Here is a 23559-nt window from a genome sequence, read left to right as displayed (position 1 = left end):
CAGAAGGGTTTCAAGTCTTAGGTGATAATGTCAAGAGGAAAGAAGGGAGAAGGTTCTGGCAAAGTGAGACAAGGCAGGGGAAGGATTTTCTCTGAAGGGATTTTGTTCTTTTAGTTTCACGTGCCTCAAAATCCTACAAAGGGCTGGAGAGGAAAGGATGTCTCAGGGAAGGACTAAGGCCTGGATTAAATCTCTGAATATTTCTGTCTTCTACCTTTTCCCACTGCTTCTTTGTAGACATGCTTAAATGATTGTATTTGTGTGTGTGCACTCAAATCTTCATGAAGATTTTTTTGTCTTTCAGTTCTCTGATACCATTAGCTTTTAATCATCACAGAACCATAGAATCACGCTTTGCATTTCCCTTCCCATTTGCACTCTTAGGACCGTCAGATGAGCTTTGGCCAGCACAATGCTGCAGAACTCTTCTTTCAAGCTTTCTATGGGATAAGCTGAAAGCAGCACCTGGATTCCTACTCCATACCTCCCCTGTGGGTAACAAATGTCCGTGTCAGGGCAGAGTGGAGATGTCTGCCCTCCAGGCCAAGCCAGGGCTCTGCAGGACGTGACAGCTTTGATTTGTGTCTGAGCAGGACTCAACAGAGACAAAAGACAGTTTCAAGAATAATGGAATGGACGTGGCAGGCAGAACCAGCAGTGCTCTTATCAGCTGGGGGAGGCAGAGCAGATCTGAGGAGTGGAACAGACCAGGTACCAGGAACCAGATCTTAGGGTTGCATTCCTTACATACATGAAATTTCCCGCAGTCCCCACTAAGTTCTCTTTGTAAATTGAAAATCTAAAATCTGCAAGAAAAAAAAAAAAAAAAAGAGCCTTACTGAAGAAAAAAAGTAATTAATTTCCTGTGCTTTATTAATCTATAAAGTAATATAATAAAAAGAAACCCTTATCCTAAGCTGAAGGAGCGTATTGTTTAAACCCCAAGAGAAGCAATGTTTAATTTAATTTCACAGGTAGATATTTTGCAGTCTCTCCAGGAGGAAACCCTTTCAGTACCACCATTCCAAGAATTTGACACAGTATAATTTATAATGCCACTGTCCCGAGAGGCCTCAGTGTATTGCACACATGTGGGCACCCACACACACCCAGAGGGAAATCTTCCTGTGAGCTTCTGATGTGAACTTCTAATGTTATTACACAAAAGGCAGCGGGCAAAGTGGAGAAGAGGAGAGGTGGAGGTGGCCAAGTCTTCAATGTGGGTCTGCAATGAGAGGAGAACGGGATTCCTGATGTCCCACTGCCCTATCCTAGCTCTTCTCTTAGCACCACAGTGTCCCAACATCTGATTTTTTATTTTTATTTTTTACATGAGTTAAGAGAGAAACAATTTCTAGAGGAATTCTGTTTTTTTTCCTCTCTTTTTACTGAGATTAAGCCTACACTGAAGGCATGTACTTTCTCTTGATGGCCTAACAGAACGGCACAACCACACTGATGTTGCACAACCTCTTCCCCTTCCTGATGCCACCAAAAGTCCTTGCTATACAGTAAGGGGGAACAGCTGGGTACCATTCATCTTGTTTTCAGCTTCTCAGTCTTGATGAAGGTTGTGGTGAATGCCAAGAAGGTTTACTTTGCATTAACAGAAAATACTGGTAGCCTCACAGGCAGCCCAAAACTATTGTCAAAGCCTCGAGGACTGTAGTGGGTCAGTCCTTTCTGGCAGCAGTTTAGCTTCCTTAACTCCCCTGGGGTCTGTTCTCGCCTTACTGATGAAGATATTTAAGAACATCTGTTCCAGGAGTCAGTAACTAGGACTGATGCTCTTTAATATCTTCATCAGTGTAACTGACAGTGGGATCAAGTGCACCCTCAGCAAGTTTGTGGGTGACACCAAGCTGAGTGGTGCAGTTGACATGCCTGAGGGGTGGGATACTATCCAGAAATACCTAGACAGGCTTGAGCAGTGGGCCCAGGTGAACCTCACAAGGTTCAATGAAGCCAAGTGCAAGGCCTTGCATCCTGGTTGTGGAAACCTTCACTATCAATACAAGCTGGAGGATATAAAGATGGAGCACAGCACTGCTGAAATAGACTTGGGGGTACTGGTGGATGGCATGCTTGATGTGAGCCAGCAATGTGCCCTTACAGCCCAGAAAGCCCAGAGAGTCATCCCTGGAGACATTCAAGGTCAGGCTGGTCGGGGCTCTGAGAGCCCTGACTTAGCTGTAAGTGTCCTTGTCCATTGCAGGGAGTTGGACTAGGTGACTTTTAAGGATCCCTTTGAACTCAAATGATTCTATGATTCTATTACTCTTAACCCAAAATGAGCAGAAGAGCTTTTTTCCTGTGGTACTCCCCCAGCCACCAGTCATACCTTCTATACATCACACAGAGAGAGATACGGACTTGCAGAACCGGTTCCATCTTCCTCTCTTACTGTCATTGCATTCCTTTCCCTCAGACACCCCACCAGCCAGCTCCAACAGGCTGGGATGAGCCATGATTTCCACCTCCTTTGCATATTAATGAAGATGGCTGATAAAGGAATAGACTATGGCACACCAGTGTGCCATTTATCTAAATCTAAATCTCACGTAGCTCCATGGAAAGGCTTGTTTCTCAGGGGCAAGCTGGAGACAAGACAGTGCCCTGCCCTGTTACACAGCTCTGTCATGTGCTCACAGAGCAGCCTTCACAGGAACTATGATACTGCTAATTTGGATCAGAAGAGATAGCTCCGCTCACATCAGTCACTCATCTGGAGAAGAGGGTGCCAAGGGACTGGGGCTTTACTCCTCAAGGGCATCCACTTAGCTCTGCTAATCCCTTTCCAGTTCAACAGCTGTCCCATGGCACTTTGCCACCTACAAGACTGTTGAGTGTGAAAGTTCCTTGCTTTGCAGCTAGCTTTGCAAAATCTACATTATTAGGATTGCAAAATTATTCCTGGTCCAAGATAAACAAAGAAACCCCAGCTCCCTGTGAGACCAGTCTCCTGAAGGCAGAGACTTGAGAAGGCAGATTAGAAAATAAAAGGAGAAATAAATATATATATCATGGCCAAACTATGACTAAGGCAAAGATAGGATAACGGCTTCCAGTTCTTTGAAGATCATAAACACCACTGTGTGAGAGCAGATACAGTTCAACGAGATGGATGAGGCTGAGCAGAGAAAAACTTTTGCTGTGGGTAAGCAGAAGATTTGAGGCCACTGTGGACGTTGTGCATTATCCAGAGAGAGGAGCAGGAGTCCTGTGGCTGCCATCCATTTAACATGGACAGGCTAAGCATAGGGAACGTGCCTGGATGGTGTGATGATGGCAAGCTGACCTAAAATCAGATGGGAGAAGACAGTGAAAGGCAGGGGTTATCCATCTCATTTTCATGTGGCTTTGCAAGAGCAAGAGGAGTGCAATAAATCCTCTCCGTGCATTCCTCTGACCATCCGTTATATGAAACGACATGGGATTGTATGTGCATATGGCTGTTCTTTAGCGCCTGAGGGTTTCTAAAGCACTGAAAATTGGCTGTGTACTCTGCCTGGCCTTCATGGAGACAAAATCACCATGGCCACTCTTCCCTGGTCCACCACCTTTGTGACACATTGATGTCTCTGCTACAAGATGGCTCTCATTCTCCTTGGTGATCTAGGGAAATCATCCATGCTGGTACAGCCATTTCAGACATCCTTTTGAGGTCTTGTGTCCCTCTCTTATTTTTCTTATGGTGTAATGTTGAATAGCAACCTGCTCTATGCTCACGTCCCACAGGCCTACCAGTCCATGCTCCAACCAAACTCCGAGAGACACTGCAGATATTGTGACGTATGTTTTTCTGGCTAAGATGGATTGGTTTTTATTCAACAGATCTACAGGGCTGAGAGACCAAGAAGAGTTACAAGACTCCAGATAAAGCACATCCATGTTTAAAAGAATCTGGTCTCATACACCTGAGGTATCTGAATGCCCAGGGTAGAACCGGTGCAGCCAGCCCTGGCAGAGGATCGGGCCTTGTAAAATAGTGTTTGCATTAAAAAAACAATACCAAAACTTCAATGAGTCCTTAATTAAAAAGCGCAGTGCCTCAGAACTAAAGGAGCACATTATATTTAAATTCTCTGGTGCTTTGCACCAAGAAATTATCCTCCTGTATGTAATATCTGGATGCCATCTCCTTCCAAGGGGGCAGATGTATACTTCTCAAGCAGTTCTGAGGCCAATGTGGCAACACATTTAAATAATGTGGTTAAAATAGGGCCACTAAGAGATCTTGTTTTTACTTTTCAGCCCTTCCAAATCAAACAAAGTGAATTTGACACAGGAAAAAAATCCAAACAAACCTCTAGGATTTCCATTCTTTAAAGAAAGTCACCTGGGAGCATCTGTAAAATCTCTGCCAGATTTGTGATCAGGCATCTAGGAGCAGTTTCACAGGTAGAATATTGCAGTGAAAATTGTTTCATTAAGAAATTCAATATAATAATATGGAAGAGAGAAGAATTGGTATTGCTACATCTTTCAAATTGATCATGAGTATGTGGGCTTTTTTTTTTTTTTTTTTGGAAAGTTTCAGTTGCTGCAGTAATTATTTGTTGTGGTGTTGCTGGAATTACCTTGCAGCTCAAGCCATTTAATTAAAGACAAAAACATAAAAATGTAACATCTTCACCATCAGAGGGCATGTAGATGTCCTGGACATGGTCTTTGCAGTCTCTTTAAAATAAGCAGTGGTGAAACTTAAATTAGGAGTAGAGAAGATGTTATTCTTGTTTTGAGGAGCATTGCAGATGGTGCATCTTCCAGCAACATAATAACAAAACTCAACCAAAGGATTTTCCAATGGCCATCAGTCTGGGCATAAACCTCCTTAATCTTACAGAAGAGCAAGAGTGAATTGTTCATAGGGAAGAAGAAATGTTGGAAAACCTTGTTGAAGAAGTTGGTCTTCGCACAGTCATCTTCATAATGACCACTATCACTACCACCTGAGGGCTATTCCTGATGGGAGCAAGAAGCAGAGCTACTACTACCCTTTCAGCAAGGCTTGAAGAGGGGTGGAGGTGAAATTCGGTGGAACACAGGATTGGTTTGACAGGCTGCCCAGAGAAGTTGTGGATGCCCCATCCCTTGAGGCATTCAAGGCCAGCTTAGATGGAATCCTGGGCAGCCAGATAGAGTGGCTGGCAACTCTGCTCATGGCAGGGGGTTGGAGCTCAATGATCTTTAAGGTCCCTTCCAACCCAAACCATTCTATTATTCTATATGGGTAGACCTCACTAGAGTAAATGTCCTGGAGACATCCAAAGCTACGCTGGATGGGGCTCTGAGCAACCTGGTCTAGTTGTAGATGTCCCTGCTCATTGCAGGGGAGTTGGACTAGATGATTTTTAAGGATCCCTTCCAACTCAAGTGATTCTACAATCTTATGATTCTATGAAACTGTGCTAAACAAGGGGCACTCTAGCTCTCAGCCTGGGGCAGGGAAAAACTGGAGACAGGGAAACTTTTTATCCTAATTTTTTCTTGTAGTATTGCAAGAACAGGGTTATGCACACTGGGAGAGCAAAAGCTGGGTCCACCTGAGCATCTGCTGCCAGACAAATCCTAGAGGAGTCATATCCTCTCCTAGATGCTGACAGGCTTGTCAATTAGGGGCTGTCTGTTGATGTGAAACAAAGGCAGCCTAGAATAGATCTTCTGTCACTGCAATAGTGTTAGAATTTTTTTTTTTTACTTCTTCAAACTTGGAAGAGAGCTGCAGCGATTGCCCTTCCTGAGAGCAGTTCTCTGTAATTCGGACAGCGTGGGAAAATCCTCTCAGCTACCCCAGAGAGACAAGGAGAAGATATCTGGGGGGGAGTATGTGGACCTCCCTTTACAGGAGGTCCTTGAGGGCAGGTTACACAAACATCTGTCAGCAGGGCCATGGCAGAGCTGATCCTGCCTGGGGGCACATAATGGAGTACGTGACCTTTTCAGGTCCCTTCCCACCCGCTGAGGATGTGAGTGGGGCTGGGAGGGGGGAGGGGAGATGTGGGATAAATCTTTTCTGTGCACTCCTCTGACCTGCAGCTATATGGAGCTGTGTGTGTGCATATGGCTGCAGATGCTATGGAAGCATCAACTAAAAATACCTAAAGGTCTTACAAACTCTTGTGACGTGAGCCTGGGCTGTGCTACATCACTGGGAACACCTGTAGCGGCCATATGAGAAACTTGTGCTGGTTTCATGAGATGGAAATTTCTTTTCATTGCAGATAGTGGTGATGGCAGTGAGCAGCATCAACTCCTTTTTGTAAGCAGCTCCCACACTGGAGTTAGCTGAGGACATTCCCTTGAATGGACGGCATCTGGGCTGTGCCTGTACCCTCATGGGGAAGGAATTTGGGGTGGAGCCTGGAGAAACAATCCCAGCTTCGCAGTGCTGATTAAAATGGCCGTTAGATTACAGCACCGGATCAGGTCAGATTAAACAATGAGGTCAGATGACGGAAAGGAGCCATCTGTGCATTGCAGTGGGCTGGGATCGCTCTGGGGACAGAGTGTGACCTGATGTCCCACAGCCTGCTGTTGTCCCCACAGCCACCACTTCCTCCTTATGGCATCAGGTACCACTTCTGCCTCCAATGACCCCCCTCCCACCATGCCTGGAAGGAAAAGAAAGTGCTGAAATGTTCTGAAAAGAAGCACTCTGTCCAAATCTAATCAGCTTCAGATAGGGAAATACCCCCTGCTGTGCAAGGAAAGGTCCTGTTCCTAATTCCCTGTCTCTGATTCCCCTTACCCCTTTGCGAGATGGGGACATCAGGAATGGTGGGATGAAGGCCTGGTGTCACCAGGATGGAGGTTCATTGTGCCCAAGGCATTTGGGGGTGGATAGGATGGCTTTTGGGAGGGTTTGGTATGCTATGTTCATAGCAGGGTTGGGAAGTATGCAGAATTGCAGAGGTGGGAAAAACGTCTTCTCCAGCAACTTAAATGCATCACTTATGTTTATCCACCTTCACCAGTCCTTATCTTTTGCTACCGTTGGGTTCTCCAGCTTCTGTGCCCCAAGAAGTGCTGCAGAGTGCTGACCGTGTGTAATGGCACTGTGGATGTCCCAGTGTCACTGTGATGTCTGCATGAGCAGGCAGATGTGACACAGAACCCATGGGGCAGAATTTGGTTGCCTGGCAGGATACCTAGTTAACCCAGGTGACACTAGTCATGTCTTTGTAAAAAACTTATTTCTCTCTAAATTTATTTTGGTATAAAAATGATCATTAATATTACATTATTTCTTTTTCACTTCTTTCCAGGATGGATTTAGGCAAACTCGGCAAGGAACTGTGGAGAGGCTCAGAGGCTGCGAATGCCGATATAGCACAACCATCCACTTCCTCCCCCATCCCCACTAATGTTGATTTCTAAATGTTAGTGACAGCTTAATTCTTTGAGTGTACAACTGGCAGTTTTCTTCTGTCACTAATCATAACGACACTGGGCTGCTGGCAAGAGCTGATAGAGTGAGGCAAGAGTTTCCCAAGAAGCATCACAGGGGTCCCAAATGCTTTGTATTAGCAAAGACAGTAAAAATGTTTTTCTAGAGGACAACCCTGCTTGCAGGGTGCTGGAGGGGTCGGTCAGGACTTTCCTTTAGTGATGACCACAGTACTCTCTGCGAACACTTTCTTCCCTCGAGTCAGCAAATAACCAGAGTTCAACAGGAACCATCCTCAGCCCCATCCCCCTGCCCCATTGGGCTTTCTCATTATCTGCAAGGGGAATGCGTGCTGCTCTTTGCAGCCCAGAGCTCAGTTGCTGTGGGGATTATCGACTAAGAGGTGGACTGGAAAAAGCCCTAATCTCTTTCCTGCCAAACTTTGTGCTTATCTACAAACCAAAAAGGCCATGTTGGGTTGTGTATTTCTTTCTTTTTTTTTTTTTTTTCTTTTTTCAAGACTTTGGTGATTTATGAGTTCCCAGAGTTACTGCTTTTTTTTTTCTTTCTTCATTTGCCACCTCTCTTGGCATGGAGAATGAGCCAGCTTCTCCTAAAAGGAGAACATTTCTCATGAGGTTGGTGTAGCTTCAATGAATCTTTGGGTCTAGAAATGACACAGAGGTGTTCTAGGTACTTCCTAAAGCAGCACAGCTCCATGGAGCCTTCTCCTTCCAGCACACCCTTGACCAGGGTGCCAGTATTGGGAAGAGAAAGAAATTGGCTGTAAGAGAAGAAGAAAGAGCATCCTATTTTCTTTTGCAGCAGGAGTCCAGGAACAAAAGAAACTTTGTCTCGCTTGAAATATAAGCATGAAAATGTTTGACTGTCTGTAGAATCATAGAATGGCTTGAGTTGGAAGAGACCTCCAAGATAATCTATTTCCATTCCCCCTCTCAGGCTGGTTTCCCCTCACCAGATCAGGCTGTCCAGGGCTCCATCCAACCCAACCTTCAACATCTACAAGAGTGTCCTTCAGAACGTGCAGGGATAAGAAGGTAGAGTTGAAAATATTCCACATCCCATGCCTTCCTGGTGAAACTGTCTTCTTGCACGTATTTCACTACTTCCATAGTGCAAGTATCATGATGGAATTTCGTTGGGGATTAAGCCAGCCCTGATGGAACTTCTCCACTCAGAGAATGGAGAAGATGAAGAAAGACCATGCATGCCCCTGATGCTAATCTCTCTGCCCTGATTCTTTGCAGAACTCTTATTTTTGTCTATCCCTCAGTTTTTGACACATGGCCTATAAGGGAGACCTTATGGACATTTTAAAGATTCCTTCTTGCTCCAGTGCTTAAAAACGTGCATGTTTACTTAGTTATTCTTCACTTTGGAGTGAAGCAGTTTGCCCTGGTGAGCATGTAATTGTGCTAGGCAGAAACATGAATGGAGTTATCTCAGCTGCTGGAAGAGCACAAGGGTAAGCGTATCTCCTATTGGAACAGGCTGCTGAGGGAGGTGGTGGAATCACCATCCCTGGAGGCGTTCAAGAAAAGGGTAGATGTGGCACTGAGAGATACAGTTAGTGGGCAATATTGGTGGTAGATCAGCAGTTGGGCTAGATGGTCTTAGAGATCTTTTCCAACCTTAATGATTCCATGACTCTGTGACCCATATGATGTGCCTTAGCTGTGCCTTTCGTTGCAAAATAAGAAAGCACTCCAAGGAGATGGCCTTCACTCTAATGTGAGATTTCCACCTGTGGATGGAGGACAGCATTTCAGTGGCACCAGCCAATGTCATCCTCTTGTGCAAGGGACTTAATGCTCTCGTGAGACCATCTTCAAGGTACTGCATATAAATGCAGCGTACATAGCAGCCCCAAAGCTTTCAATTGCACCATTATGTCAGACAAAGCATAAAGAAAGGGAAATAGTTGAAGAAAACTGAACAGAAGTTGTTGGAGATTATTATTCGGAGGTGGAAAAAGAAAACAGCTGGTTACAAGTACTCTCCGGTCAGCCTCTCTGCTTTCCAGCACATCTCTTCTCAGCATTTGTACTATATCCTGCTGTCCTTACCTCCCCCTTATAAACATCTTACAAGCACTGAATGCAGGAGAAAATCGCTGATGAGGCACCAACAGCTCACATTTTAAGAGGAAGGTGTAATCCGTAGGGTAGCTTAGTTTGAACTTTCTGGTGTCTTGCCTGACTGAACAACGTTCCCTCAGATCATCTGATGTTGCAGAGGCTTTGGGACACCTTCCATGACCTTCATGCTGCTCTTTTGAAAGGCTTTAGGTTCTGTTGTCCTCACATCAAAAAAAGCAGTGCATAGGATACTTACAGAAGGCTCCTGTGTCCTCTTTGTCAAGGGACTCTTCTCAAAGCACAGAGAGAAATTCCCATTGTGACACTGTAGGCTAAAAGCACTCCTCAGTAGTGTCTCAAACATGAAGAAACAGCACAAGAATGGGAAGAATATTAAAGAAGACATTTAGAAGCTGCACTGTTGGGAAGGCTGATGAATTCCCCCCCGTGTCCTTCATGCTGGCAATACCAATGACTTTGCAGTTTTTCCCTATGAATCTAACTTTATCTCCTCCCTGAGGGGGTAGACCTATTCCAACTCATGCAACCTAATCAATGTGACGTAGTTTCTGTGAGCACAGCAAGGCCTCAAGCGAGCTTCATAAAAGAGAAACAACAAAGATTTTTTGAAATACTGGCTGTCCAGAAACCCTCAAGGTATTCCCTCTGCCACAGCACTCATTCAGTTTTTTTATATTTCACAGAGCTTTTTTCTCCTAAAGGAAAACTCATTACAGTCATATTATCAGAATGATTTTCTTAAAGATCAATAGATGTGCTCCTGCACAAAAGCTAACACACAACTGCTGGTTGCTTGCAGGAGAGCTCATATTGGCTCATGGGAGACCTCACTGAAGCTTTCCAGTACTTGAAAGGAGCTTACAAGCAGAAGGGTGACTGACATTTTACATGGTCTGACAGTGATAGCACAAAGAGGAGTAGCTTTAAACTAAAAGAGGGGAAATATAGGATAGATATTCAGAAGAAATTCTTTACTTAGATGGTGGTGAGGCACTGGCATAGGCTGCCCAGAGAAGCTGTGGATGCACTATCTCTGCAGGCTATCAAAGCCAGGGCACTGGGCAGCCTGATCTAGTCGGTGGCAACAAGTCCACAAGAGGGAGATTGGAACTAGATGACCTTTGAGTTCCCTTCCAACCTAAGCCATTCTGTGACACTATATGATATAAAAGGGCATTTTCGAGCCTTCTCACTTGCAGAGAGAAGTTTATTGTCATAACACTGAAAATAGACTCCATATTTATGTCTGTGCCTGATAAATACCATTCCACTTAGATGATGTGTAGGTAAATCTCAAGGTGTCATCATTTGAGTATCAAATGAAGTGCCAACATCCAGCTCTCTGTCATTCAGCCTTCACTCCTGCCTAGGACACAGGATCATAGAATGGCTTAGGTTGGAAGAGACTTTAAAGATCATCTAGTTTCAACCTCTCTGCCTTGGGCTGGGTTGCCACCCACCAGACCAGGCTGCCCAGGGCCCCATCCAACCTGGCCTTGAGCACCTCCAGGGATGGGACACCCACAACAAAGCATGAAGGAAGAGAAACAGATAGAGAAAACTGGACATCACTCCACATTTTTGGCTTCTCAGGCTTTAACCTAGTTGAGCCTTGAGACAGCAGGTAGAAACGTTTTGCCTGCAATTCCTTCAGTCTGCATGATCTGTTCCTGGGGTGGCCTGACAATTAACTTCTTTTAAGCCATGCATCATTTTCCCTCAGCATGGTGCTGGGAAGTGATGAATATCACTACAATACATTGCCAGCTCTCCTTTTGTGTGTTTATCTGCCTATGGCGGTTGCCTGATGATTCGTTTCTTATTTGGATGGATCAGCACCACAATGAACCACACGGCAGTTATCTCTGGGTTTGCAGCAACTGGATGCACCCCTATTTCCCCCTCCTTTGTACCAATGAAGGAAAAAACACATCGTCCCCTGATCTACAAATTGCTCTGTCAGATAAAATGATTTTTATTCCAGCTCTTAATTTGCTTAATATGTTAAGTCTGGTGCCAGATTCGCTTCTGCTCTGATACTCAGCCAATTGCTCCTGCTCTAGCAAAGTGGGTGTAAATTGATAATCTTCTTGATTAACTTGCAGGGGCAGTCTGTAGGTTTGAGACACTGGGGAATCAAGCTTAAGGCTTGATTTTCTGCACAAATTCATCTCCTACACAGTGCCAGTGATACAGCTGGGACTATGATACAGCACAGCAAGTTGGGCTCCGTTCTTTTTAGAAAATATGCTGTGTATGGGTTACAGCAAGCATGGGGGGATGCTGCATGTTTTGGTAAATGGAGGCTTGGTTCATGGGAAAAAAGCCTCTCTCAAGAAGTGAAGGAGGATTTCTTCCAGAGACCAGTCACACATACGGAGCATTCCTTTTCATCACGTTCTTTAAAGCACCCCAGGGAGAAATTTGGGATCAGTCTTTAATGAACATTCAGGGAAATAAGTTTACTTAATGATGTCCATTTCTATTCCTCCTCTCCCTAGAGATACTGTCAGTATGGCATGCATCTTTGCTCAAGGCTGCCAGTTTAGACACATCAGAGTATAGCACTACTATGACCACTGAAAGGAGCCATTCTGACTCTCTATGCTCCATAAATGAAATTTTTTACCTCCACAGGAGTGTGTGTGTACAAATCAGGGAAAAGCACAGAAGAATGCTAACCAGAGCACATATATGATTCATCCCCTCCAGCAAGAAGTTCTCTCCCCATCCAGTGGTGACTGCATCAAACAGCATCTGATATATCTGCTGCAGACTCTGGGTAACAAAATCAGCTTTTATTTATCTGCTGTAAGTAGAATCATTGAACTGTTTGGGTTGGAGAAGCCCAGCTGCCCATCTAGCCCAACTGTCGATCTACCACCAATGCTGCCCACTAACTATGTCCCTCTGTGCCACATCTGCCCCTTTCTTGAACACTTCCAGGGATGGTGACACCACCACCGCAGTCTGTTCCAATGCATTACCACTGTTTTGGAGAGGAGAATTTCCCTAATATCCAACATGAACCTCCCCTAGTGCTACTTTGGGCCATTCTCTCTTGCCATAGGTAGTGGCTATGAGATACGGAAAGCTGTTTTGCTCCTGTTGGAGGTGAAATGCTCAGGAAGACAGCATTGCGCATTGCTCAGGAGCCATCACATTAATTACGTTTGCATTAACTGGGCACTTTCCATGCTCACTATCTGAGGTGTTGGGGATACTGTAAACATCCTCCTTAAGCAATATTCCTTTAGCCACAACCATTGCTTTTGGGAAATACACGTTGACATTTAATTGCTTTTATATATATGCGTGTGTATTGGAGGCATATTCATGCATCTTCTTTTGGAAACAAAACAAACAAACAAACAAAAACAACAACAAAAATCCAGCCAATATTACTAGCAAACTGAAGAGCCTTTTATCCGATATTTGGGAGACTGAAACAGGATTTCTAACGATGGAAAGTGGAAGAGGCTGCCCTCGCGTGGTGTTTAGATAAAATATCCCTTTCTAACAGCTGGCTTTCCCAAGATTAAGGGATTCCCAGGGAGAGAAACTCTGGAGGGAGTTCCCTGGGTCACATTTTTATTCAGACCAGAAGTACTGGGGATTGAAGAGATGAGTGAGAGGACATCCTTTTCCCAGATTTAACACAAATTCTCTCTAGGAAAAAAACACATTTCCAAGCTACTGTCTGTCAATACAAGGGAAGGAGAGGGAAGGGAAGGTAAAAGAGGAAGAGAAGAGAGGATGATGATGCAGAAGGACTTCTCATGGTGATGAAGGACTTTTCTTCTCCCCAGTTGCATTGCTAAGGACAGACTGTTCTCTTGAGAATAACCTCATGAAATTCATGGACAAAGTTCAGCCATGCGGCTGACACTACAGAAGCCCAGGTCAGACAGCAATCTGAGACATGTGTTGATCCCGAAGTGACCATCCATGTGGATACAATGCTAGCCCTTGGGCATGCTTCGCTGTCTTCACATCTGTTATTACCTCCAACCTTTATGCAAGTTGGATGGCAGAAAAAACGGGGCGCATACTGGGCTCAGACCTGCTTACAGGTGTCACAAGGCGGCTGAAGAGCTGTTCTGCTTCATCAACGAGCAGACACCATCTTTGTTAGTGCTCCAGATTCTCTCCCCAGAGACCCTCTCCCCCCCATCTCCATTAACAGACATCAAACTAGTCAGGTACTGCTGACAATACGACTGGAAAACCTTCTCTCCTCACTGTGAAAATGCTCATGGAATCCTCAAGCAGTGCCTTGGCAACATGCTTATCAAGACGAAGCAGCTTTTATTCATCTCCTTAGCAGACAAGGTGAAAAAAAGTGCATCAGCTAAAGTCATGGTCTGAGAGACCCCCCAACCCCCCACAGACCTGGTTGCATCTACTGGTCTGGCACTATCAGTCCATTAGAGGAGCTCCTCCACGGCTGAATTGAGGTCTATGTAGGCAGAAGAAAGAACTGATAGCAGACACCTGGTTCAACAGCTGAGAGCCAACTGAGCACGCATCAAAGCTGTGCCTATGAGTCAATCATCCCATTAATAGCGAGAGCACCTATAGTGTGGTAGTTGGCTTCGCGTCAGAATCTTCCCTTGAATAGGGAATCTTCATGTTATACCTGCACAGAAAACCTTTATAGTTTGATGTCAAGAGACTCCTTACTAATACAGATCCTTGGTAAGTGACTGAAAGTTTGTTTAAGCTTTGTTAGCTGAAACTCGTGAAGGTCTGATGGGAAGTGGTGGTGACCTGGAGCTCCAACTTTAAGAAACAGTTTGCTCTTTCATCTCCTTTTCTCTAGATCTTTCCTGAAATCTCTTCCAGGAAGACCTGTGCTGTACTTCTTCAGTTAGAAATCAGCAGAGTGAAGAGATCAGGCTCTGAGCAACTGATCTAGCTGTAGCTGTCCCTATTGATTGTGTTGGAGTTGGAATTGGTGACCTTTAAGCATCCCTTCCAACACAAACAATTCTATAGTATATTTTTTCTGCACTAGTTACCCAAGTATACTAGTAAAAGATATATTGTACTATCTTCATTTTACAGATGAGGGAAACCAAGGCATTGGCAAAAGACTTGCCCAAAGTCTGAAAAGAAAATGAATGAATGCTGAGGTGGCTGTTTAAAGGTGTAATGATTGAACTTTTATTTCTTTGTGTTGCTGAATTTGCTGTGTTCCTTTCTCTAAACATTAGGTGCAAAGCCCCAGCACAGGAGATTTTGTGAAGAAACACAATAGGAAAAATACAGATTAATTCCTCCTACTAGGAGAACCTAGGTTAGCAAACTTCCTAAGTAACTCAGCATAGCAAAACCCATGTCCCATTGTCTTGGGGCAGTTTTCTAAAAAGCCATCTGTTAGTGTGCTCTACATAGTTATGGCACCTGGGAATGTGGCTTAGTGGGCATAATGGTGATAGATTGATGGTTGGACTAGATGACCTTAGTGTTCTTTTCCAAACTTAATGATTCTATATGGACCCACAACCAATCTCTTGGTTCTACAGATATTCAGTCACATCATAGTGAAATTAAAAATGAGCAATGCTGCGGATGTAGTAATGTCTCAGCAATATGACAAACTCAAAATAATTCACCTCATTAAACACAGTGTTTCATGTGGGAGGTCTTTTCTGCTTCTACTTATCCAGTCCTAAAGAATTGACCCCACAGTCCACTGCCCCACATGCTGGGAGTCCAACTACTGTCAATGGAACATCACCTTTGTTTACTATGGAAGGTTTACACATCCATCCTTTACCTTGCACACTCTCCACATTTCAGATATTTTCCCTACTAACTATAAAATCTTAACTTAAAACTATTACTGGGAAAAGCCCCTTGCTTAGCCCTGGCTCAGCCTGTCCCTAGTCCCACACTCCCAGCACTCTGTTTATTGAGGCTGGACAAAGATACTGCACAAAATTGTTCCTGAGCATTAGTGAGGAGAATAATCCTCGTCCATTCAAACTAAGCTGATTTTGTGTGCTTCCTTCAGCCAGGCACTTTGCATTGCAGCATGCAACCAGGTGAGGGCAGGAGAAGCCCGTGCATTCGGTGAATAATGTGTGCATGTAATTATGGCTGTGAAAGAGGAGGGGGGAAATTTGGGGGAAGAAGAAAGCAGCACTGCCTTGAGCTGCTTTTTGCAAGAATTATTCCTCTTTCAAAGCTTCAGAGCCTTCGAGAGGGTCCCGAAGAAGGGATAACTGGGAGGATAGGATATTAGATGATGGTGTTGAATACCCCAAGGCTGAGATGATAAAGAGCTGCTGGTATTTTGCACAATAGCAATATCAGGTCACGGAGAAGAGTCCCCATCAGCCTCAAGAGTCACTCTCCAAAGGCCCTGGAATGGGGCAGCTCTACTCATGGACTCAGACTGATGCACCCCAGCATCTGGTGAAGAGAGATCTCCCTTTAGGCATATGGATAGTGATGGTAACACAGCATTATCTATTTCTTATATAAGGATGCTCCCCTTGTGAGGAATCTGTAGGCCACCATGAGGCCTCCCTTCTCTGGACTGAACAAACCAGGTGACTTAATGCAGGCTGCTCGTGCACCACTGCTAACTGGTCCTGCCCAGGTCATCCCAGATTTCAACGCTTTAAAATTGGCCTCTGATGCAGCTATTGTCAGTGTCTCCATCTGAACCCCTTCATTCAGTACCTGCAGTATCTCACAATCCTGTCAGTCATACCAGTTAGTTTCCTATTTTCGCTATACTCTTCTTCCTGTTCCCTTCTCCACTTTTACTTTATTATTATTGTGCCTTAATGGAAGTTATGCAGGGGACTTCATGGCTCTAATTTTCTGTGTAACGTGCCCCTAAGCACAGCCGTAGTGTTCTCAGGGATACAGCTACCATGCTTTCCCTCGAGACTGCTTAATATTGCTTAGTTCCTGTTGGTTTTCTTGCTGTAAAATAAGCATTACTACTTGTGTATGAAAACCTAACTACCCTGGGATAGCTGGAAGTGTCTTTTCTATCTCCAGGCCATTCACATGGTTCATACAAATTTTGCGAGCATTTTGATGGCCTCTTCAGATCGGATTGATGGACACAGTTAATTCACATGACAGGAGCAAATCAGAGGAGTGATGCGGCTTCCATTTTCTCTTCCCTTCTCTTCCCAACACGATATACAACAAAGGAGCTTATAATTTACTGATGTCTATCATTTTAAGACAGCAAGTTTGAGGCTTCTATTTTCTTTTATGAACCTTTCTATCATAGACTATTTTCTGACCTTCAAAGTTGGTTTCTTAAACCTCATTTTTTTTTCCACCATTTTTCTTTTCAATGTGTTAGATCATGTTTGTGGAAGTCTCGTAGTCCTCTTCTGTGAGTATTTTCACCTCAGCAGGAAAGAACAGCATCCTGAATTTCTGACCAAAATGCTTTCTCCCACTTCCAATGCCAGTACTTGTGTTAATTAAGAAATCAACTCAAATGTTTATTTCTGTTTACCATTCGTATTATGCTCTCTTGCTGTAGCATGTTCTGTGTTGAAAATCTATTTTGTGGGCCTCAGCCAATATTCATCTTCCTAATTTTACCAATCTAAAAGTTCAACAGCTGAGTATTTACATACTATAAGTTTGCTTCAGAGGAATGAGTTGATTATTATTATTATTATTATTATTATTATTATTATTATTATTATTTTGGATGATTGTGTATATATCAGCTCTCCTATTCCCTAAAAGGGTAAAATGATATTTGATATTGACTAGAGAAAACAATTGTGATATCTGTGTTTGAGTACTTGGTTACATGTGAAGAATTGGATCTGGATTTGAAACAAACACAAAGGCAAACAGCAACAGTAAAATAACCATAGCAACACAATATGGTGTAAATTATCTGCATGGACCAAAAGAGAAGAATATCTGAAACATCTGAATGTTTTACTCAGCAGAGATAGGAAATGACTATGATAAAATAAGACACTTTATCTAGTGGTTGGGAACCCTGACCATGGAGCGTGGTTGGAATGCTATGATCTGTAAGGCCTCTTCCAATCCAAGCCATTCTGTGATTCAATGATCAAGGGTTTGTTTATATTTAAATGCATAGACTGGCTTTTAGCTGTTGGACAGAGGGAATGTATTGGGTGCCTCTTTGATTATCAGTTATCAGGGCATATTAATGCTGGGCTGGTGTGAGCACAGGACTGTGAGTGCTCATGCATGGCTTGAACTGGGAAAGAATGAAGACTTGGGGCCCTGGCTAATGAATTCTGGACTGGCTGGTATTGATTTTTGAGTGGTGGTGTTCTTCTGCTGAGAATCGTGTTCTTGGAGTGCTTGTGGTCTTTAAGATTTGTTCCAAACCAAGCCATTGTATGATTTGTTCTATGAAGCATGTTTAAATATAGATGGCTGTTGGGAGCTTACTGGGATGATGTTTCTGGATGTCCTGAGAACAAAACTCAGTGGAAAAAAAAATCTGTGTCCAAATCTTTGACTTCAGCAGAGAAAATCCCATACTTTACTGTGGGAGCTGTAGTATGACTGATTCAAGACAGAGCTAGAACAAGGTGTGCTCACAGTGTGCCTCAGTCTGTCTGATGGACATCACAGCCAACAACCATCTGGCTGAACACTAGGGTGCTTTTGAGCTTTCATCCCTATCATGCTTAGAAATCTCCCCACAGTGGAGATTTTTTCCAGAACTTTCAATCTTGCTGCACCAAGAGCCAGTGTTTCAGAGCATGTCCCACCAGGCTGTTGGCAGACCAAGTCTATGTTCTCAGTGGTCTACTGGCACAGATAGGGAGGACATCTGATCAATCCGAATGTCCTCAATTAGTTAAATCATCACTAGCAAATAGTTTGTTTTCTGTATCAGGCAGAAGTAACTAACTCTTGCCACCTTGCCCGGGAGAATCAGCTGGCAGTGTCTTTTAAATACACAAGACTGGTCCTTAGTCCTGGAAATCCTGTGTTTCAGTAGGATTGAATCCAATCACTGCATAATGGATTAAATCCCAACTGCACTCCTCTGAAAGGATACTAGGGCACAGTTTCTTAGTAGAGGGAACCTTAAGCAATTCCTAAGAAATTGAGCAAGCAAAAATCAGATCCTTGCAGCTGGCATCCACAGCAAAAGGAGAAATAATGTTTTACACTGGGGCAATTACTCTTTCAAGGGATTTACCAATGGAGGACAGAGAAGAAAGGGAAGGATAGGGATTAGATGGGTTCTGCTCTTGGGAATGAGAGCCTGGATATCTTTGTTACAGAGATGCTCTTGGTCTGGCCCAGGCTCTGGGTTTAACACAACAGTGCTGGAGGAGAAGTGATCAGGATGTGCTATGTGGGAGGTCAGAGAGTAGGGACTGAATATGGGTAGGCGTTGAGAGCTGAACCAGCAGGCAAAGGGCAGACTGCTCAGATTAGAAACAAAGACAATTTTTTTTTTCTTATTTATTTATTTATTTATTTATTTAAATTCACTTTAAAAATTGACTTAGAAAGGAAAAAAAATTGAAGAACAAAAGAACTCGGAAAGAGTGACTTAAATACAACACACAAGTCTGCCTCCACTTAGGGCCTGGCTGGAGATGAAACTCAAATGTTTCTGAATTGGAATAAAAACAACAAACTGAAGGACATTGTGTTTTGATGGGCTTCATTTTATCCTTTGATAATTTTTCTCTTGTATCCCACAATGACATTTCATTCGGGTCTCTGCCTGACTGCACACTTTATTCTGGATCTTGATTTCATGCTATTAATGCATACATCAGTGGCTCCCAAGATTCAGTAACTTGGTCCTGCTCCTTAGCAAATAGATGTGTTCGTGGTATGCTTTGCTGTAGATACTTTTACAAGCCATTTCCCCATTTTTCAATTTCATAAGTATTCTTTCAGCATGGCCTATTTTTTTTTTTTTTTTTTTCTATAGGGGAAAAAACAACAGCAATGAAACTGAGAGTAACAACTCTCAGTAACAACTAACCAACAGTAAACAACAGTAACAGCTAACCAATTAGTGGCATCTTTGGACAATTATAAATCCCCATGTCTCTGCCTGCTTCTTCCATTTTGAGGCAGAATGGAGAAAACCAAAGATGAGAGGAAATGTACTTGCTGCTCATCGAACTTAATTAAAATCCAGGAACAGGGGAAGGGAATTCAGACAGATTGAAGGCTTTTAAAAAATAAACAACGGATATTGATGCTAGCTGAGAACAACAGGGACAGAGAGGGTTTAGATGATTTTGCAGTCTCTTTAAGCTCTGATACTTGCTGATCCTATTTGTTGCTGAGACTGAGATAGAGTGAAGGTGCTGGCTGAAGAGAGATGGGTTGCCAAAATTTCTGCATCCCCTAGCCTAGTCCTAGCCCGGCCACTGGTCCAGATCATGAGCCAAGTGCTCTGTGACTCAGTTTACTCCCTGCTAAAGTGAAATGTGTGCTCTTTCTTAGTGACACAAAGAGTTAGGGTCCAAAATTCCATCACCTCTTTTGAAGTGGAGGCTCTGAAAAGGAGTGCTTGCTGTACAACGAGTGCATGTCCTCCCAAACACAAGGAAGGGCAAAGGCTTGCAGAGGAGATACTTTCCCTACTCTTAGCTTTTCTTTTCTATGAAGATCCCAGAGCATTCTTATCGGGTTCACATTCAGATAAAAGGCTAGAGAAGTTAGAGAAATGCAGTTCATTTACTTCTTTAAGAAGCAGTGTCTGCATCATGGGACCAGGCAGCTCTAATGGAAACCTGTTGAGACACATCACTGGCCACTTGCTCCTACTTTACTGCACATAGCTCAGATCATGAGTTGTATCATCCTGAGGCTCTTCCTACTGCCTCAGCTCTGGAAACACCATTTCTGAGGGACCTAGAGGTTTTGTCAATCATAGCTAGTGGAGATTTATCTTTGCAGTTGGGCGTCTGCCATGCTTTGGCATTCAAACCAAGAAAGGGAGAAAATGTTAGTGGGAGAGGAGCAAAGCAGATAAATAACACATGGGAAAGACCTGGCCTTCTCTGCTGATGCTAATGTTCCCTTCAATGTGTCCTCGTAGTTGAAAATATCTTCTGGAACAGCTGCTTCCAGCATTTCCCTTTGAAAACAGTCATGCATCCAACAGACTGTTCAAGCAGCTTTTCCCAGCCACTGAATATTTTTTCCTCCACTCTGTTGTCCATTAACCTGTTAACCCCTTTCATGTTTTCCCAAGTAGCTCCACTTCCTCCTTCCAGCTCACACCCATCCCATACTTAGATGCCATTATGATGTTCCTGTGGTCATCACCATTTTGCCAGAGCACATGATTGGCATATCAATCTTCCTTTGATTCTGCAGGGTTGACAGTGGTTTGAACTCAGGATTTGCAGCATAAAAATCTCTCCTAGTGAACTGATCTCGAGTCTTTGAGCACTGCTTCCAGTCTAAGGGACAGATTGTGCATGCTAAAAGCACGTTCCTCCTTTAGATACCATAGAAACAAAGAATCATTAAGTTTGGAAAAGACTTTCAAGATCATCTAGTCCAACCTTCAACCCATTGCTACTATGCCCACTAAACTCTGTTCCTCTGTGCTACATTTACCCATGATAATACTCTTCCTACAGATAATTCACCCACTCCAAGTGTAAGCAACGTGATTCCAGTCACAAATGGATGATGCACCAAAGTGAAATCTCTTTTGGCTGAAATCATGGAGGACTGTGGTTGTGGTCAGTGAGTGATCTGTCATGGTCTTGTAGTTCAATGTCTGCTATTCATTGCAGCTGTGATTTACAGTCTACTGATGTGTGTAGCATGGGTATCTGGCAATCTTCTCTCCAGGGAAAGACTGTCTTTACCCAAAGAAATGATCATCCAAAAATAACCAACAATAAGGAAAGAAGGGAATTATTTATACATTTGTCTAGAAATGAATCTCTTGGAGTTCCGTAATTAATAGACACAAAACGTTCCGTGCATCGGTAGCTGAGCAGGGATCTGAACGCAGGTCCCACTCTTGTGTTGTACTCACAGAGCTTTCCTTTCTCTATTTGCAGTGCATTAGGAAAAGGTCTTTGTGACCTAGAATGATCTTCTGATGACTCATTTTCAATCTTTCAGTGTCCTCTTTGTGGGGAGCAGGGGTAGGGAGAAAGGCAGGTTATTGTTGTTCTCCATCTTTTTTTAATTTGTGAGTACACTGCTTGTTAGTCTAAAAACAAATTGAGACAAGGCTGAAGTAACCATCTCAGCAATAAAACCTCTCTGCTGAGACAGACCAAACACTCTACGAAAGTGCAAGCAAGAGTGAAAAATTGGCTGTTTGAGCTGAACAATTGCTCAGGTTGACTTTCAAAGGCTGCTGAGTCTCATTCCCTGAGACTAAAGGGAGTGCACACGGGGACAATATTCCATAGCACCACCTTCCCACCTACATTTGGAGACTCTTTTCTCTACTCCATGGGCTCTGGATCCCTATGTTGGACGTGACTGGGAGACCAGATCCATGTTGTACTACTACTACTAATATTTTGCTTAGGGTAGGAGAAAGCTGCTGAGCTTCCTTCTTGTCAAAGAAGACCTAGTGCTGGAGCTGTTCCTGAACTGCTTGAGCAATCCCCTCAGGGAACTCTTTTGTGGGGTTGGACTTTTGGTCTCGTGTGGTGGGGAAGAAACTGTGAGGTACTGTGATCTTAGTGAGGGTGGCCATTCAGCAAGATGTATAGCTAAAGATGAGGGAATGTGCAGCATCCTTCCCTTCAAAAAACCCCAATGAACCATCAGTGGATAAAACCTAACCCTTAATATCCACATTTCCAGGCTCTCACTACAACCAAAAAAGATATGAGCTTGAAAATAAAGAGAGAAAATTAGAAGTCTGATGATATTCATGTGACTCTAGAAGCACAGTCTCTCAGAAAGCCATAAAGGAGCCATCATACAGTAGATCCTGTAGCATAGCCTTTAAGCTCAGGCTTCCCAGGAAATGTCACACCACTGATGATGCTCTAATAGGAACCAGAGTGGCATTTTTCTTTTTCCTTTCTCACAGGGAAATTGTGAATATTCAGATAGAAAGGTGAACCTCAGGCTCCAAAAACCTTTTGTAGCAGAGCTGTGAAGGGTGCCAGACCTGTTCTGTATTGGTGTTGGGATCTGCTCTATGGTTAGCAGCTTTTATTCAACCTCTGCCTCCGGAACACGGAGTGCATGTCGTTAATGCATTTGAGCTCTGTCAGACTTATCTTCATTGAACCTCCCAAGGCTCCTTTGCTAAAACCCTTCTGTCTAATGAAGTAATTGGATTAAGAGTTAAAAAGAAAATCAGAATGCTTAACTGATGTTCCCAGGTAAATCAGCACAGGTAGTCCTTGTATTTAAGGGCTGTTTCTGAAGAAAAAGCAGAACTAAATAAAATCTCTTCTGCAGCTTTTTTGACAGTGTCTGAGGCAGGTGTGTAAGGTTATGATTTTCTCCCCATTTGCCTTGTGCATTAGAAATAATTTTGAATTCTCATGTCCTGTTTGTATGTTCCTCACACTCCTGGGAGATGCCATGGGTGACTGGAAAACTGATGGAGCTGTGATACTGAATACTGAGAAGAGTGAGGGGACTAATATTGAAGGATGGATAATTTTTCTTAGCCTTGGTTTAATTTGCACTCTTCATTTACCTGGATGTAACTGGAATGCCTCTTGAATGGTTGGGAGGAAAAGCACTTTTGCTAGAAACCCAGCAGGCTGGCTCCTTGGCTTAAGGACTATGTAAGCACAATGATCTGCCTTTCACCCTTCAGGGCAATGTTTCCCCAAAGAGGAAACAGTTGGGTGCCATCCTGTTCTTCGTCAGGATTAAAAAGACTAGAAAAAAAAAACAAGACACACAGATATCTTACCCACAGAGGTGGTGGATGCCTTGTCCTTGGAGACATTCAGGGTCAGACTGGACAGGGCTCTGAGCAACCTAATCTAACTGTGGGTGTCCCTGCTCATTGCAGGGGAGTTGGACTAGATGGCCTTTAAGGGTCCCTTCCAACTCAAACAATTCCATTATTTTATATGAAAG

Source organism: Lagopus muta, chromosome 1 (genome assembly GCF_023343835.1).
Source record: "Lagopus muta isolate bLagMut1 chromosome 1, bLagMut1 primary, whole genome shotgun sequence".
In the NCBI taxonomy this organism is placed as follows: domain Eukaryota; kingdom Metazoa; phylum Chordata; class Aves; order Galliformes; family Phasianidae; genus Lagopus; species Lagopus muta.
Note: the sequence above shows the minus strand (reverse complement) of the source record.